The sequence below is a fragment of the Rattus rattus genome, chromosome X (genome assembly GCF_011064425.1).
Source record: "Rattus rattus isolate New Zealand chromosome X, Rrattus_CSIRO_v1, whole genome shotgun sequence".
NCBI classification, from domain to species: Eukaryota; Metazoa; Chordata; class Mammalia; order Rodentia; family Muridae; genus Rattus; species Rattus rattus.
In genome coordinates this window covers 102,868,100-102,884,705 of record NC_046172.1, presented here as the reverse complement: position 1 = coordinate 102,884,705, position 16,606 = coordinate 102,868,100, and the positions used below count along the sequence as shown (strand labels likewise).

The 16,606-nt window shown below is 40.5% G+C and overlaps 1 pseudogene; it reads right to left on the bottom strand.

The window, feature by feature from the left end:
• Window positions 1-522: 522 nt before the first annotated feature.
• LOC116888118 overlaps window positions 523-16,606 on the bottom strand; it is a 53,446-nt pseudogene continuing 37,362 nt past the window's right edge.

The following is a 16,606-nucleotide window of genomic DNA, read 5'->3' as shown; positions in this document are numbered from 1 at the left end:
TTGTTTCTATATTTTAGCTGTTATGGATAATGCAAAAATGAATATGGGAGTTCAAATATTGCTTTCAGATCCCAATGTCAGTTGTTCTGGATAAATACAGAGAAGTTAGATTATTGGATCATATGGTAGTTCTTTTACTTTAAAAACCTTTCATAATCACTGTACTATTTTTCTAGGAAATTCATGAAATACAATTTATTAGAGACCTGTGTTTACAGAGCAGAGCCAGTAAGAGTTTGTCAAATAGTAATTCTTGCCTGTCTGTGATCTTGCATGTTTTATATATTTGAGCATATTAGGTTATATTTTAGTGTATCTGACTCACTCTAATGAAATCTGTCAGCTTCTGATTAAATGGTAGATAAAATTATCATGGACACAGAAAAACAGTCTGGAAAACCAAATGCTCAAGGCACAAAAGGCCTAGAAATATTATCAACTCATTGTATGAATTATTAATAGCAACTTTCTTATATTATTGCATAGCTTAATATAATGCAATTTAAATACATCCAGCTATTCTTTTTTTTTTTTTTGACAGCCAAGTCTTTTATTATTGGGGGAATGGGTTTCTAGGGGGTAGGCCTGGGGCTCTCACTGCACAGCTTGTTCATTGGCACTGCCTCCAGAGTCCTGTGGCTTCATCACATCCGGAAGCTCCAGAGGGCTGGAGAAGGGGTCAATACGCAGCGCTTCGAAGGTGTCATCTGCTCAAAGGCCAGGCTCACTGTGGCTGGGACCTGTGGCCTTGCTGTCTGACTGGTGAAGCCACATTCGCCCAGAGTTTTTCCATCATCGAGGAGCTGGTCGTCCTTGTACAGCCGCTGCTCCTCTGGCGGCCGCTTGAGGATGCCCTCAACGATGCGCTTCAGTTCGAACACGGTGCTCGACTCCTTGGCGTCCATAAAGATGGTGGTCTTGTGGCCATGACCGGAGCATGAGAAATGCGTCCTGAGGATGGCGGGCCTCGTCAGCATTAGCCCGGGGACCCCCAGCGTGGCCCCGGAGCCCCCGCCGCCCCCAGCCCCGCACCCCTCACATCCAGCTATTCTTATATGTTTTATTTTCAGATCAATTTTGTATTTTGTTTTTTCAGAATTATTGATGAACCAAAATGTAAATGTGAGAGGAAAAAGCCAAATATGTAAAAAAAAAGAAGAGCTTGTCAAAACTTTGTCATATTATTGCAACATTAATTAAAAACTTCCTCATACCAAAGAAGAAAATAAGACCAAAGTATTATTTGTACAAAGTTTGGTAAGCTATGACAGAAGAAAAATATAATTAGTTTTGTATTCTTTTTTTTAAAATGTATTTATTTATTATATGTAAGTCCATTGAACTCAGGACCTCTGGAAGAGCAGTCACTGCTCTTAACCACTGAGCTAGCCTCCAGCCTTTTGTGTTCTTTTTATTTAAACAGATTATAAAGTTATCACATGTCCAGAGGAACAAATAGTATGCACCCCAAACTGTAGAAATGTTTTGTTGTGGGTGTGCCAGGACAGGGCTTTTAGGTCATTTTTCAAGATTTTCTGATATTTGTCATAGATATAAACTTTTTTTTTTTTTTTCTTTTTTTTTTTTTTTTTTTTTCGAGCTGGGGACCCGAACCCAGGGCCTTGCTCTTGCTAGGCAAGCGCTCTACCACTGAGCTAAATCCCCAACCCTAAACTTTTTTTTTAATTAGTTTTGTGATTGTATCTGTCTCCTGCTGTCTCTGACTCTCATTCTCTCTCTGCATATGACACACTTGTGGGGTGCCTTCAGAGGCCAGAAGAAGATGGGTCATTCAGAGTTAGAGTTCAGACAGTTGTAAGCTACCTGACATGAGTACTGGAAACTGAACTCTTTGTAAGACTAGTGTTTGCTCTTAACCACTAAGCCATGTCTAAGCCCTATTCGAAGCTTAAATAAATAAATAAATAAATAAACAAACAACAATATTATATTATGTTTCCCCTTTTACATTTAGCTAAGTATACCCCATGTTTCTTCTAGTGCTGAGAACCAAACTCAGGGCTTTATATATGCTAAGCTACCCAAGAATTCTACCACTCAGCTACTCACTCCCAAATACTCACCTTTCTACTCAATTTTGGAGTCTAGTTAAGAAAGAACTCATAAGTTGTATAAGAAGGACACACCCAGTCAAAATCAGCCCTTGTCTAAGCACAGCACTTGAGAAAATTCCATTCTCTTCTCCTTCAATATATACATAGCATTTTCGCTCCCACTACCGTGGTTTCAGCTGCCTCCATTTTCTACCTGTGTTATTGTAATGGCGTCTTAATTTTGTCCCGTTTCTTTCTTTGACCTCCTTTAGTCTAATCTCAACACAGCAGCCAGAGAGTTGCTCTTGAGCCCAAGTCATATGACTTGCCTTTCCACTTGTGCTTCCAGCTGTCCACATGGCATGCTCTCGCTTTTTCTTCAGTTGTATCCAAATGCTCTTTTAAAAAAAAATCATAGGATCATTTCTCATACTGTCATCCCTTAGTATGCACTGGACTGGTTGGATAACTCTCCAAGAACACCCAAATCCTTGAATGTCCCACAACATAGTATCAGCATATAGGTATGAATATTCTCTTGTATACTTCAAAACCCCTTCCAGTGACTTATAATATAGTATAATGTAACTGCTTGTTGAAGAGTAGTTATCATAGATTTCTTAGAAAATAACAGCAAAAGAACTGTGCCCTTTTTTTTTTAGTAGCAATGCAAGTGTTTTCTCCTCTCTGTTTTGTTTTTCATTTCATTTTACTTCATTTTGGAAGGATTTGAGAGATGGCTCAACTGTTAAAGGCTAGGCTCACAACCGAGATATTTTATTTTTGAGACAGGGTCTCTCTGTGTAGTTCAGAATGGCTTGTAAACTTGTGATCCTCTTGACTTACTTACCCAGGACTCGGATGACACGTGTGTGTATCACTATGCCAAGCTAGAGGCAATGTTTTGGAAATACTTTTTTTTTATTAACTTGAGTATTTCTTATTTACATTTCGAATGTTATTCCCTTTCCCGGTTTCCGGGCCAACATCCCCCTAACCCCTCCCCCTGCCCTTCGTTATGGGTGCTCCCCTCTCCATCCTCCCCCCATTGCCGCCCTCCCCCAACAATCACGTTCATGGGGGTTCAGTCTTTAGCAGGACCCAGGGCTTCCCCTTCCACTGGTGATCTTACTAGGATATTCATTGCTACCTATGAGGTCAGAGTCCAGGGTCCAGTCCATGTATAGTCTTTAGGTAGTGGCTTAGTCCCTGGAAGCTCTGGTTGCTTGGCATTGTTGTTCATATGGGGTCTCGAGCCCCTTCAAAGCTCTTTGGAAATACTTTTGATCTATCATGTTTGTTTGAAGCCCACAGATTTGGGGGAGACCCCTGGGCTGAGGACATAACTTATTGTTAAAGTACTTGTCTAGAGTAGTTGACATTCTTGATTTGATTCCCAGAACTCCAAAAAATATATAATCTCTCCATCACATTACATCTCTTTTCTTATTTTCTTTTTTAAATGAGTTGAGTTTTTTAAAAATATTTATTTATTTATCATCTTTAAGTACACTGTAGCTGTCTTCAGACACACCAGAAGAAGACATCAGATTTCATTACAGATGGTTGTGAGCCACCATGGGGCTGCTGGGATTTGAACTCAGGTCCTCTGGAAGAGCAGTCAGTGCTCTTAACCTTTGAACCATCTCTCCAGCCCTCTGTCTTATTTTCTACACCACTTACTACTATCTGAAAATATTTCATGCTTGTCTATTATTTATTTATGTATATTCTGTTTCTCCAATTAAAACTTAGTTCAGAGGGTATGAGGAGATGGCTCAGCAGTTAAGAGCCCTTGCAGCCCTTGCAGTGGACCCATGATCAGTTCACAACACCCACACTGGGCGGCTCGTAATCACCCGTGACTCCAGCTCCAGGGGACCTGAGCTTTTCTCTCCATAAGCACCTCCACACATGTGACAGAGAGTCAAACAGACATATATGCATGCAAAAAAATAGAAAGAGAATACATCTTTAAAAATAGGAGTTAGCACCAAAAGAGCTTTTTGTTCTATTCTTAGCACCAAGATATGTCTTGCATATTGCTGGCATTTTGGTAACTATCTGCTGAATGGATGGATGGATGGATCGATGGACGAGAGATTCTACATGATAACATATGTAATGGGGCCAGAGGGTGATATTTTTGTCTTTGTCTTTGTTTCTTTCTCTGTCCCCCCCATTCTTCAGTGTGTCTCTTGTCTTCCTCCCTCTTTTCCTCCTTCCTCCCACTAGGGGTTTGCTAAATAGCTTAGATTGGCCCCAAAGTTATGATCCTGTTGCTTCAACGTACAAACTATTGGTCCTTTTGAAATGTTTTAAAAATTGTGATAAAATGTGCACTACAAAATTTTTACTAATTTATTCATTGTAAGTGCCCAGTTTAATGCCATTAAATTCCCACAATCGTATGTAACCATCATCACATCAATCCCACAGAGCATTGCTTTTGTGGTGTTTTCAGTGCTGATGGCCTGAATATTAGGCAAGTTCCTTGCCACTGAGCTGCAACTCATCTCCCTGCTAGAACATTTTTAATCTTGCAAAATTGAAACTCCATATCTCATTTCTCCTTTCCAGACTAGGTTAATGCCTAAATTTCTTCCAACAAACATTTATTATTGTAATGTCAAAGGGCCATTTCCATTTTGGGAACAGACTAATGAGGTATTTATATTCATTTTAGAAAACTATAATTGAGAAAAGACTGTGTTCCTATCCCTTGAACAGATTAAGCACGAAACTGTCTAGCTTTAGAAATGATTCATTAATATGTTCCTCTGGGAGCTTGAATATTCAGCACCAGCTGTTTTCCCCATTAATATTCGATTTTAATATTTTACTCCGAGAAACTCAATACCAAATGAATCGTAAATATTTAAGTAATCATGGTAGTCTTTTCATTCTTTAGCGGTTTCTTTTACCCAGAGTTTGTTTAATTGCAGTCCTGTTACAATTAGGCAATCCGATAATACACACAAAGGAAAGGGCAAAGTGGCTTCAGAGGAGGTGGACTGTCAGGCGCTCTATAAACAGTGCCCATCTCATCCATTGCCATTCCCTTTGGCAATGTACACATTAGCCCGTTTCCTAGAATGGCCACTAATTTGTTCCTAGTTGCTCAGTCCAGCAGTTGGAAGTCTTTGTGTTTGACCTGTACCTGCCCCTTTGATAATGTCATTCTATCCGTTGCAAGGTGGTTTTTTGATTTGCGATTCCTAATGTGTAGTGAGACATTGAGCAGTTTTTGTTTAGAAAATATCTGTTAAGGTCTGCTACATATTTTTTCTTCTACGTCGAGTTATCTGTGTTCTCTTTTTCTACTTTGCATTTCGAACTCCTTCAATATTCTGGATATTAATTCCTTATCAAATATTTAATTGTAGATTGTGTCTTCATTCTGTTGATTCTTCTCCTGTAAGGAAAGGTTTTCAGTTTGATAAGAAAACCATGGTACATGTATACAATGGACCACTCAACCACACAAGCATGGCATGCTGTCATTTGGGACAACATGGATAAACCTAGAGGGCGTAATGTGAAGTGAATATTTAAAAATTAAAAATATAGGATTCGGGGGCTTAACTCAGTGGTTAAGAGCACTGACTGCTCTTCCTGAGGTCCTGAGTTCAAATCCCAGCAACCACATGGTGGCTCACAATCATCTGCAATGATATCTGATGCCCTCATCTGGTGTGTGTCTGAAGAAAGCGAGAGTACTCATACACAGAATAAATCTTAAAAAAAAAAAAAAAAGAGTAAAAAAAAAAGAGTAAAAATATAGGATTTGGATACATTCTGTTCAATGGGATTCTCATCAGAGAAAAAGTATGCTGTTCTACTTATAGCTGTGTATATTGCATTTGCCCAGTGTATTCTTCACAGGAGAGAAATTCAATTTTATTTACATATTGAAATACTGCTAATAAAATTCCAACTCTCCCTTATAAAAATGAAATTAACTTAATTTAAATGGAGTAAAAAAATAATGTTCCATCTGTGCAGTGGTGATGCCTGGCTTTCATCCCAGCACTTGGAAGGAAGAGGCAGGTGGATCTCTGTGAGTTCTAGGCCACCTGGTCTACAGAGTGCGGTCCAGGAGAGCCAGGACCACACCGTGAAACCCTGTCTCAAAAAATAACCACCAAACAAAAACAAAACAAAAAGGTATTTAATATGCACAGCTATGATGCATGAATTAAAAACAAAAATACAGGAGTTTGGAGAGCTGGCTCCGTAGTTGAGACTACTGGCTGCTCTCCCAAAGGACCCAGGTTTGATTCCCAGCACCCACATGGCATCTCACAACTGTTTGTAAAATCCAGTTCTAGGAATCTGATGCCCTCTTCTGGCCTATGAAGGCACCAAAAATGAAGCGACCCATAGAAATACATATAGGAAAAGCACCCATACACATAAAATAAAAATTAAGTTAAAAGCTTTTATTTTTTATTAGATATATTTATTTACATTTCAAATGTTATTCCCTTTCCCGGTTTCCTGTCCATAAGCCCCCATCCCCTCCTCCTCCCCTATACAGGTATTCCTCCCATCCACCCCCTTAACGACCCCCCACCCCCAACATTCCCCTGCACTGGGTGTCCAAAAAAAACGTGCCAATATCAGCTTTTTAAGTGAGACAATAATTGTATGTGGGCATCTGGCACATAGATCATGTGTGCTTCCTGTTTTGTCACACCGAAAATAATTTTAAAACATGATTAGTAATTAAAGTTGGATAAAAAAATTGGTTTTATGACTTGAACAAGGTCTTCACTTCCTCTGAAAGTGTGGGGTGAATACCAGTATAATTAGTACCACTGTCTGATTTTATGCAAAGTTTGCTTTTCAATATTAATTTATTTTGCATGCAAGCACATGTGTGTGTGTACACACGACAGCATACATGTGGAGGTGACATGTGTGTGGAGGTCTGTGGACATCAAGGATGGAACTCAGGTTATCAGGCTTTGTGTTGAATGCCTTTACTGGCTGAGCCATCTCTCCAGGCTTAAATTAATGCATGAGTCTCCCAGTGCTGGAATTACAGGTCTTTGCCACCATGCACAGTTGTATTCTTACTTTGTATCATTGGTAAAAATGTCCACATGATGTAAAAGGAAAATAACTATTACTATCATTGTGAATTTTGCATGATAGAAAGCCCCATTACAATCAATGTTTAAAAAAACTGGGCAGTTATAATATTCCAGAGACTGAGGCAAGAAGATCTTGACTTTGAAGTCACCTGGGAGATATATAGCAAAACACAGCCTTCTCCCCCAAACAAAACCACAAACAAACAAAAGAAAGAAAAACTAAAGGAAAACCAAATTAGGAAGCAAATATGTGCGGGTTGCATGACAGATAGGTTAGGATTCTGACCATGCAAAGAACTCATTAAACTGTTGGAGAAAGGTTCCAAAGCCCAAATAAAAATATGGAGAGATTTGTGAAAAACATGACATATCATATATAAACAGCCATTACCTTTCTATACCACATTTAATGTGAAACATTCAAGTTTAAAATTGTGACAATACATTCTCTTATCAAATGTATGATTATTTAAATAGTTGATTTCATATATCAGGAGAAAGAAAAACTTTTTAAAAATGGTCTGTATTTAGTTTATTTTTATTAGAGATCATGTGTGTGTATAAGGTGGCCAGAAAAGGGCATAAAGGTCCCTTTGAGCTGGAGTTACTGGCCATTCTGAACCATCCAAAGTGCGTGCTGGTAACCACACATGTGTCCTCTGCAAGAAAATATGCATTTTAACTGCTGAGGTATCTCACCAGTTCAAAAAGAAGGGAAAAGTCTTCTGCACAATAGAATACTCATTAATACATGTAGAAGGAGGGTCAGAAGTGAAAGTCATCATTTAGCAAGTATGACAGTACTAATCAATTTTGGAAAGAATTATCAAAGGATTAGTGGGTAAAATATGGAGGAAAAATAGCCTGAAACTATCGCCAAACAAAACATTAATTCTAAAAGAAAAAAACTAGTACATTTTGAATAGGGACACCCAGAAGACACTCCTAAAACAAGTGATGCAAGCTACCACAAGTAGCAAGGACATAATTATACTGTGTGCTTCTCCTTTTTAAAGATTTATTTCTTGGGCTGGAGAGATGGCTCAGTGGTTAAGAGCACTGACTCTTCTTCCAGAGGTCCTGAGTTCAATTCCCAGCAACCACATGGTGGCTCACAACCATCTGTAACGAGATCTGATACCCTCTTCTGGTGTGCATGAAGACAGTGACTGTACTCACATAAAATAAATAAAAATTTTTTTAAAAAAAGATTTATTTCTTTAGTTTATGTACGTGAGAACACTGTCACTATTTTCAGACACACCAAAAGAAGGCATCGGACCACCATGTGGTTGCTGGGATTTGAACTCAGGACCTCTGGAAGAAGAGTCAGTGCTCTTAACCCCTCAGCCATCACTCCAGCCCCTACTGTGTGCTTCTTAATGATAGCAGAAAATGACTGGTATAATTTCTGTGGTTTTTGTTCTAACCTGAATTTGAATTCAGTGGTGGGAAAGCATCAGCCAAAATCAAGTTTAGCATCTTTCCACAGAGCATCTATAGCTACTACTTTGTAAAAAGTCAAAATCAGGAGAAAAAGGACAGCCCAGGAGCTACCTTTCTGGAGGGCATGACAACTAAATACTGCATGGGTCCCTTGGTCGAAGTTCAGAGCATGAAAAGAGCAGAAAAGAAGCACTTAACAGCTTTCATATAAGATCTGTTCAGCTGGTCAATGGTATATTAATAGTAATTTTTGAGCTTTGACATGAGGCTATATGAAACATTAGTATTTGGGCATGATACAAGGGTGGTGTAGTTAAAATATGACAAAAGAATACATGCATACCCAAATCAGAGAAACTAGTTTCATCATGAAAATGAGCTAAAATAGAAATATAATTCAAAAGTAAAAAATTTCCATTAACTGTATTCCTCAACTCTATTTCCCGGAGGAAAATAGTTACCATTTATATAGTTTATCCTTCTGGAAGTTTTGGCTTCATTTACAAGTATGTGACACGTGTGTATCTCTCACACATGCAAACACACACACATATGAGGGCACATTAGCCATAAGAATCTGCATTTAATGTTTTCACTGAGTAGTACAGTTTGGCTGCATAGCTCAAACTCGACTCTTCTCATTCCTTCTCCTCTTTTCTTCCTCCATCTTTCCTTCCAACTCTCCTGACTATACGTCCCAATGGATAGGGTTACAGGTGCCTACTGTCATACCCAGTTTAAGAACAGGGAGCTAACATGGATTTTGAGCGAGGGTGTAGTCTTAAGCTGTGTGGGGGATAAGAGACCTACTCATGGCTTCCCCACCTCAGGGGATCAATACGCCTCATATGATTACTCGGAGCGACGCTCTCGTTCCTTTATTTTCCTTTCCATTTTTGTAGCATGAGAAATAATGGAATAACAATAGTGACCGAGATTTAGTGAACAGTCGCTATAGAGAAGGACAGTTAAATTGAGCTGGAAAACTGTTCTAGAGCCCAGGGAGTCCCCAGGATAATCACAAGTTGTTTTGTAGTTCAAATTGTAAGTTATAGAGTTGTGGGATGTCTTCTGGGCATGACGTGGCCACTGCTGCCTTGACATCACTGCAGCCACAATTACCCAGATAAGACCCTTATAAGATTTGGCCTTCTATTTGTGTGTGTGTGTGTGGGGGGAGATACAGAGGGTGACAGGGCTCATGAGGCAGCACATTAGCGGCTCAAGAGGCAGCATACAAGTAGGTCATGAGGCACTTTATATGGGATCTGGAAGCAATTCATTAGGGACGCTCCCTAGGTTTCATAGACACGCACAAGGCTCCTCCCTTCCGTTAGAATATATAAGCAATTAACAATAGCTGGGGGAAGGTGGCCTTTTTTCCCAGTGGTGTAGTTTCCTGTAAGTTCCCTAAGCTCCTGAAGTAACCCTTCACTACACCCCTGAAAGTAACCCTAGTTAAAGTCACTGATATAGCAGACTGGACTTGGATAGGATCATTTCTTAGGTCTGTCACTGGTGCCCAATACTGTCAATGAATACACATATTTGCTTAGTTAATGCAACATGGGTTAGATTTGAACCTGGATCATTTGACAGGGCCCCAAGCTCCCAGGATTTTAGGGTTTCCTTAAGGGCAGATACATAGTTACACAAAGAATTGACTGTAGAGTGACCATGATTTGTCTTTAAACTATGGAATGGAGCCCTGCCTTCTCACAGTTCTGTCAGCAGAGAGGCACTGTAAATGTCTGTGCTCTTCTAGTATAAGCAAAGCCCCAGGATTCTCCTCCTGATGCACATGCTTTAAAGTGGGCTGAGTGCAGAGCAGATGAAAGACTACAGGGACTTGATTGTTTGCTTTGGTTCCTAAATTTGTTTCCCTGGCTTTTAGCAGAAGATCTGACTTTTGTGTGAGAGCAAAGCAAACCTGCCCAATCTCTGTGAAAGCCCTCGGCCATCTATGGATTAGTAACTTACTTTTCCCTAGTCTTTGAAGAAACCTTGAAAATGGAAAAAAAAAAAATATCAAATATATCCTCCCCACTCTGTGTGTGTGTGTGTGTGTGTGTGTGTGTGTGTGTGTGTGTGTGTGTTTGTGTGTGTGTGTGTGGTGTGTGTTTGTGTGTGTGTGTGTGTGTGTGTGTGTGTGTGTGTGAGAGAGAGAGAGAGAGAGAGAGAGAGAGAGAGGGAGAGGAGGGAGAGTCTCACTGGGCTGGAACTTGCCAAGTAGAGTAGGCTGGCTGGCCAAGACTCCTAAGGAATCTGCTTGTCTCTGCCTTCACCTGCCTCTCCTGTGCTGGGAATTACATACTAGGACCTGTTTTTTTTTGTTTTTGTTTTTGTTTTTTGTTTGTTTGGGTTTTTTTTTGTGGGTCATGAGGACTGAGCTCAGATACTCGTGATTAGAAGCAAATGAGTCATTACCCCAGACAGAGTTTTTAATGTTCCTTATTTTATCAGTGGATATCCATTGGTATAGAATGGTGGGGTTTCTTGTGACATTCTTATGCAGGCATATCATGTACTTTGATCTTTTTCACTCCTCCTTTACCTTCTCTTGCCCCAACCCCTTCCATTTGTTCCCTTTTCTCTCCTTTCCCTCTTCTCCCTTCCCTCCTCCTCCTCTTCCTCCTCCTCTTCCTCCTCCTCCTCCTTCTTCCTCACAGTCTTCTGCCCCATCTCCACCCCAGCCCTAGATTCTTCATATGAAAGAAAAACATGTAAAATTTGTCTTTCTGGGCCTTGTTTGACTGATTTTGTTTAACGTGGTTATCACTTTCATCCATTTTCCTGAAAATAACCTAATTTTGTTCTTCTTAGTGACTGACTAGTGCTCTTTTATTAGTACTGGATGATTTCATAACTTGGCTATGGTGAATAGTGCCACAATAAGCAAGAATGTACACATATTTCTATTATAATCTGACTTAGAGTGGGCTACCTATGTTAATAAGGTAGCTCTATTTTTACGTGTTTTTTTTTTTTTTTTTTTTGAGGAACCTTCACACAAATTTCCTTAGAGGCCACACTAATTTTCTCCGACTTAATTGTGACAAAGACGGCTTTCCACTAGTGTCATGTACATTATCTTGGTAAGTTGTCATATGTTGTTTGAGCTCACCGGGAAGGTGATTCTGAAATTAGTTTTCCACTTCCTGAAGCTTAGACCCAAGCATGTTTATGTCGAGTCCTTCAAATCTCCTGTCCTGAGTCAGGCTGCCCATTGGTTCTCTAATGGGAAAGGGGAAAAACCAGCGAGCTGCTAAAAGGACTAAACACATGTGCCCAGAGAACAGCTAAAACAAACGTCCACTTCTAACAAAGGTAAGTATTGTTGAATGTTTTGAGACATAAAACAGCTTAAACTGGGGAGAGAAGCTGGATGCTTGTCCATGGTTGGCTTTGCCTAGAAGTTTCCATCCAGAACTCCAGCAGAGCTGTTTCTATGGGGCTTCCCTAGTTGGCTTGTGCTAGCTGATTTTAAGTGTCCCATTTGATGTTACTGTTTGATGTTACCATTTCTGCTGCTATTTGTTCTTTGACTTGGAAGCCTTGCCCTGGGAGACACTCTGTTCTACTCAGGATTCTCAGTCAGAAATACCAGCTGGATCATTCCACCAGAGTTGATTTCTGCAGGATGTTTGTAAGACCCTGATTTGATATCGTTACCTTTTATCTTGCTCTCTAAATTGAGCTACTCCAGGCATCTGTGCTGGTTGTCTTTGAAAGCTGGGTTTGATGCTTGGCTGTCTCTTACACTCTTGTATCTGCTACTTGCCACTTTTGGTTTGGTTTTTAATTTACTTTTTTGTTATATATTTAATAAACTGTCAGTCATTCACAACTGACCCTATATAGAAGAACTGGATTTTATCTCAGCTGATTGGATCTATAGATGAAGTAAAGAGAACATAGTCTTCGGCAGGGGATTGGGGGCCACTCTCAATGAGTTTTGGCAATTTTGCTGAGGTCATCAGCCTAAGGTTATCAGCAGGGTTGGACTTGATTTTCTGCCTTTCACTCTCTACCTGATAAAAGGTGTGATATGGGATCAGAACTGGGGTTAGCAGCTTGCCCCCCAAACTTCCCCATTGTTTTCATTTTCCAGGTTCTCATTGCATGCTAAGGGTGAAGGTATCAGCTGGGGTTAAGATCAGCTGTGTCTAGCAAGGAGTGGTGAAAGATGAGGTAGGTAGCATGAAAAGCAGGGAGCTGGGAGGAAAGGTATCTGGGTGAACAGTGTCTGAGACTGTGATTGGCTCAAAAGAAGAGTCTCTAAATATGCTTTAGGGGCAGGTAGCTGCGGAGAGCCAGATAAGACTCCAGCAAATGTATTTGCCTCATAGACTGGAACCTAGAATGTTTTTAGTCAGTGATGAAACTTTTTGTTGTTGAAACCCTCTAGGTCTGGTTGGTACAATTATTCATTGCATGTAGACATCTGGATGGATGGTGCAGTAGGGAATGGGCTCAACAAAATACCTGGTAAACCTTTTTTTGGGACAGTGTCTTATTATGCAGCACTGTCTGGTCTAGACCTCATGTTGCTTTTGCCTCTGCTTCCCCAAGTCCTGGGATTGCAGGCACATGCCACTGTGCAAAGCTGATGAAAAGTCTGAGTGTGGGGGCATATATTGTAATCTCTGTACTAGGGAGGTAGAAGCAGGACAATCAGAAATTCAAGGTCATCCTCAGCTACAGTGAATTCAAGGTCATCTGGGGTTACATGTGTCCGTGCTAAAATTATAAAATAAGGAAAAGAAAGGAAATGGCTTATACGGCTAAGGCTCAGAGGTTTCAGGCCACAAGCAGTTCATCCTGTTGCTTTGTACCGCTGGCCGCACAGTCTAGCAGAGTGTGAGTATGCGGTAGAGTAGGATGCTGCCCTTATGACACCAAAGAAGAGACAGGGGTTTTAGGTTCCAATATCTCTTTCATGGGCATCCCCCAGTGGTCTAACCTCCTTTCACTAGGCCTTGCTTCTTAAAGGTTCCATGACCTTCCAATAGTGCCGTGGGCTGGTGAACAAGGATTTGGGATGGAGGCTTTTGGAGAAACAGCTAAAATCCAGCCTTCAGTATATGTCCTGAGATATGAGCACTGGTGCGGAGTTGTCTGTCTAGAGCAGAAGTTGCTGTTGTGCATCTGTTTGCTCTTAATGGAAACTTTCCTCTTGGAGAGGTCATAAGACCCATAAAGTAGACTAAGGAGATGGACTAGTCAGTAAGGACCTGAGTTCAATCCCTCCACCCTACGTAAAAAAGTTGGGTGTGTACCTATAATTTAAGCACTGGAGAGACGGTGACACACTGATCCTTGGGGCTTACTGGTAAGTCAGCTTCGCTTACTTGGTGATCTCCAGGCCAATGACAAAACATGTCTCACCAAAAAAGACAAGTTTGACAGTTCCTGAGGAACAACAACTAAGTTTGCCTTTTGGCCTCCAAATGCATGTGTACACATGTACATGCATATTGTTTGTTACATGTATACCAACATACACACACACACACACACACACACACACACACACACACACACACACACACACCCCCTAGACACTGGAAGTAAGGGAAACATATAAGGTCAAGGATGTAAATGAAACTTACAAGGCTCAGGAAGCCCCTGAAAGTGCCAAGATTCACAAAGCCCCTCCCCAATATTACATAAGCAGTTTAACAGTTGGTGGGGGAAAGATACATTCTGACATGAGAAGCTGCCTTTAAGTCAAACATGGAGCTCCAGAGATGTAGCTTTCACATGGCTTTTCAGTGATGCACTTGTCTTTGAGTTATCCATGCTCTTTGTGGTTCATTACCAGTACTTCTATAAGTAACCTCCATAAACTCACTCACTAAACTATTATTAATGCTATATAACCTTGAGAAGGGGTCTTATTATTTTTTGACTTTTAGAAAAAATAACCCTTAAAATAAATTAGAAAAGGGAATACAAAACCAAAGGAAAATCTTTAAGTACCTCTGATCTAGGATATAGCGAACTATGACCTTTTGTACATGCTAGGCAAATACTCTACCAATTGAGATATAGGCCTAGCCCTATCAGTTCTATTTAATATCAATGCTGAAAACACCCCTTTGCGTTAGTACTTAGTACAAGATGGTAATAGTATATATAGGATCCCTTTCAGGATTTGTCCTAATGCTAACTCCACATCCATTTAATGAAGGTTTAGCAACTCAGACAGCAATTTTTAAAATCATTATCGGCACAACACAGGGCAGAGTGTCCTTGAACGTCTAGTTTTCCTAGTTTGGTCATCTAAATCATGGGATGACAAGCATGTACTTCTATGCTGTGCTGCCTTAATGTAGGCCAAGCATGCTTCTGTGTGCTACGGGCCATTGAGTACATCCTCAATTTTTCAAAGCCAAGACAAATACCTGAGAGAATCAACTTAAGGAGGAAGGGTTTACTTTGACTCGTGTCTTCAGAACTTCCAATAAGTGGACACTTGGCTTCACTGCCTCTGGGCTCTGCTGAGACAGCACAGTCTGCTGGGGAGCGCAGGGCAGAGCATAGCAGAATCACACCATAGGGCAGACAGGAAACAGAGGTGTAAAAGTGGCAGACAAGGTGCCCTTCAAAGCCTCCCCACCGCTGTGGCCTGCTTCCTTCAACTAGGCCCAACTTCCTCAAACACCTCCCACCTCTCTACATAGCAGCACCAGGTGTTGAGCAAGCCTTTAGTACAAGGGCCTCTAGAGGATACTCCATTTTCAAACATAATTAGGGTCCACAAATCAGGTGGCTCCTATGCTTTAAATATCTGTTAAAGTATCTGTTAAATATATATATATATGATATATAATATATATTTGTATATATGTTATATATATATGATATATATATATATCATATATATGTAATATGCTTTTTTTTTGCTATCAAGGATAAGAAAGCACGAGGGAGAGTAGAAGATAGTTAAAGTACTTACACTGCACTTGCCACATATAATATATGAGGTCCTTTTACATTTAGGACATATGTGTGAGAATATGTATTCCCTTTAAGATAAACATCTTTTGTAGAATAAAGGCTTTGTAAATCAACATCGGGCTTTGAAAGGGAAGTTCTTAATATTGTCTCCCTGGAAACCCCCACTGCTACCACTCAAGTGGCTGAGGCAGGAGAATCTTTGTGATTTCCAGGCTAGCCAGACTTACGTACTGAATTTCAGGCTAGAGTGAGACTGGTCTCAACAAAACAGGATGCAACAAAGCGACAAACAAAACTACCCAGACAAAAGACAAAACCAAAAGGAGTCTCGGTAGCAAGTTACACTAATATGGTATAGTCTCCGCGTTGCTCTCAGGAAGCAGTAGGCAGTTGTTTCTATATGAAACACCTCTCTCCATTGTGTTTCTCTAGAGAAGCCCCTGACCATAAGCCTGGGCCTTTTGCCACGCTATGGGACACAGGTTAGGAGCGCACTGGAGAAAGGAAGTACCTTCTGAGTTTTCCCCAGCGAATCACTTTGGAACAGGTCTTCCTTGTTTAGAAACAAGGTCCTCTGATGACTCTAAGGAAGCAGGCCAATCATTGCTCTGGGCTCAGGGTGTAGAAAGACTGCCTGTGGTCTGGGTGTGACTTCCTCTCTCCATCTCTTGGTTTGTTGAGTTGCTTGCTGGGGAGAGCTAGGTCAATTTGCATAGCAGCTATGGAGCCTCCTAGGAAGAAACTTTAACTTTTCTAAAAAAAAATTTTTAGCTCATAGCTCATTTTTTTCATAGAGGATTTCTTCACCCCTCAGGACTATTATTTATCTTGTCTTATAATCATCTTTGCACATAATATTATTTATGCTTACCTTTTTGAGGAGGAGATTTCAAGTTTGTTTTCTACATCCCTCCACTAGAATGTGGTTCCTCGAGGGCAGGAACATTCTTTGCATTTTTCATCTCTTATCCCTGTGCTTGGAATCACGCCTGGGGTGGTGGGAGGTAGACACACTTTAAGTGTAGGAAGAGTGACTCCCTGAAT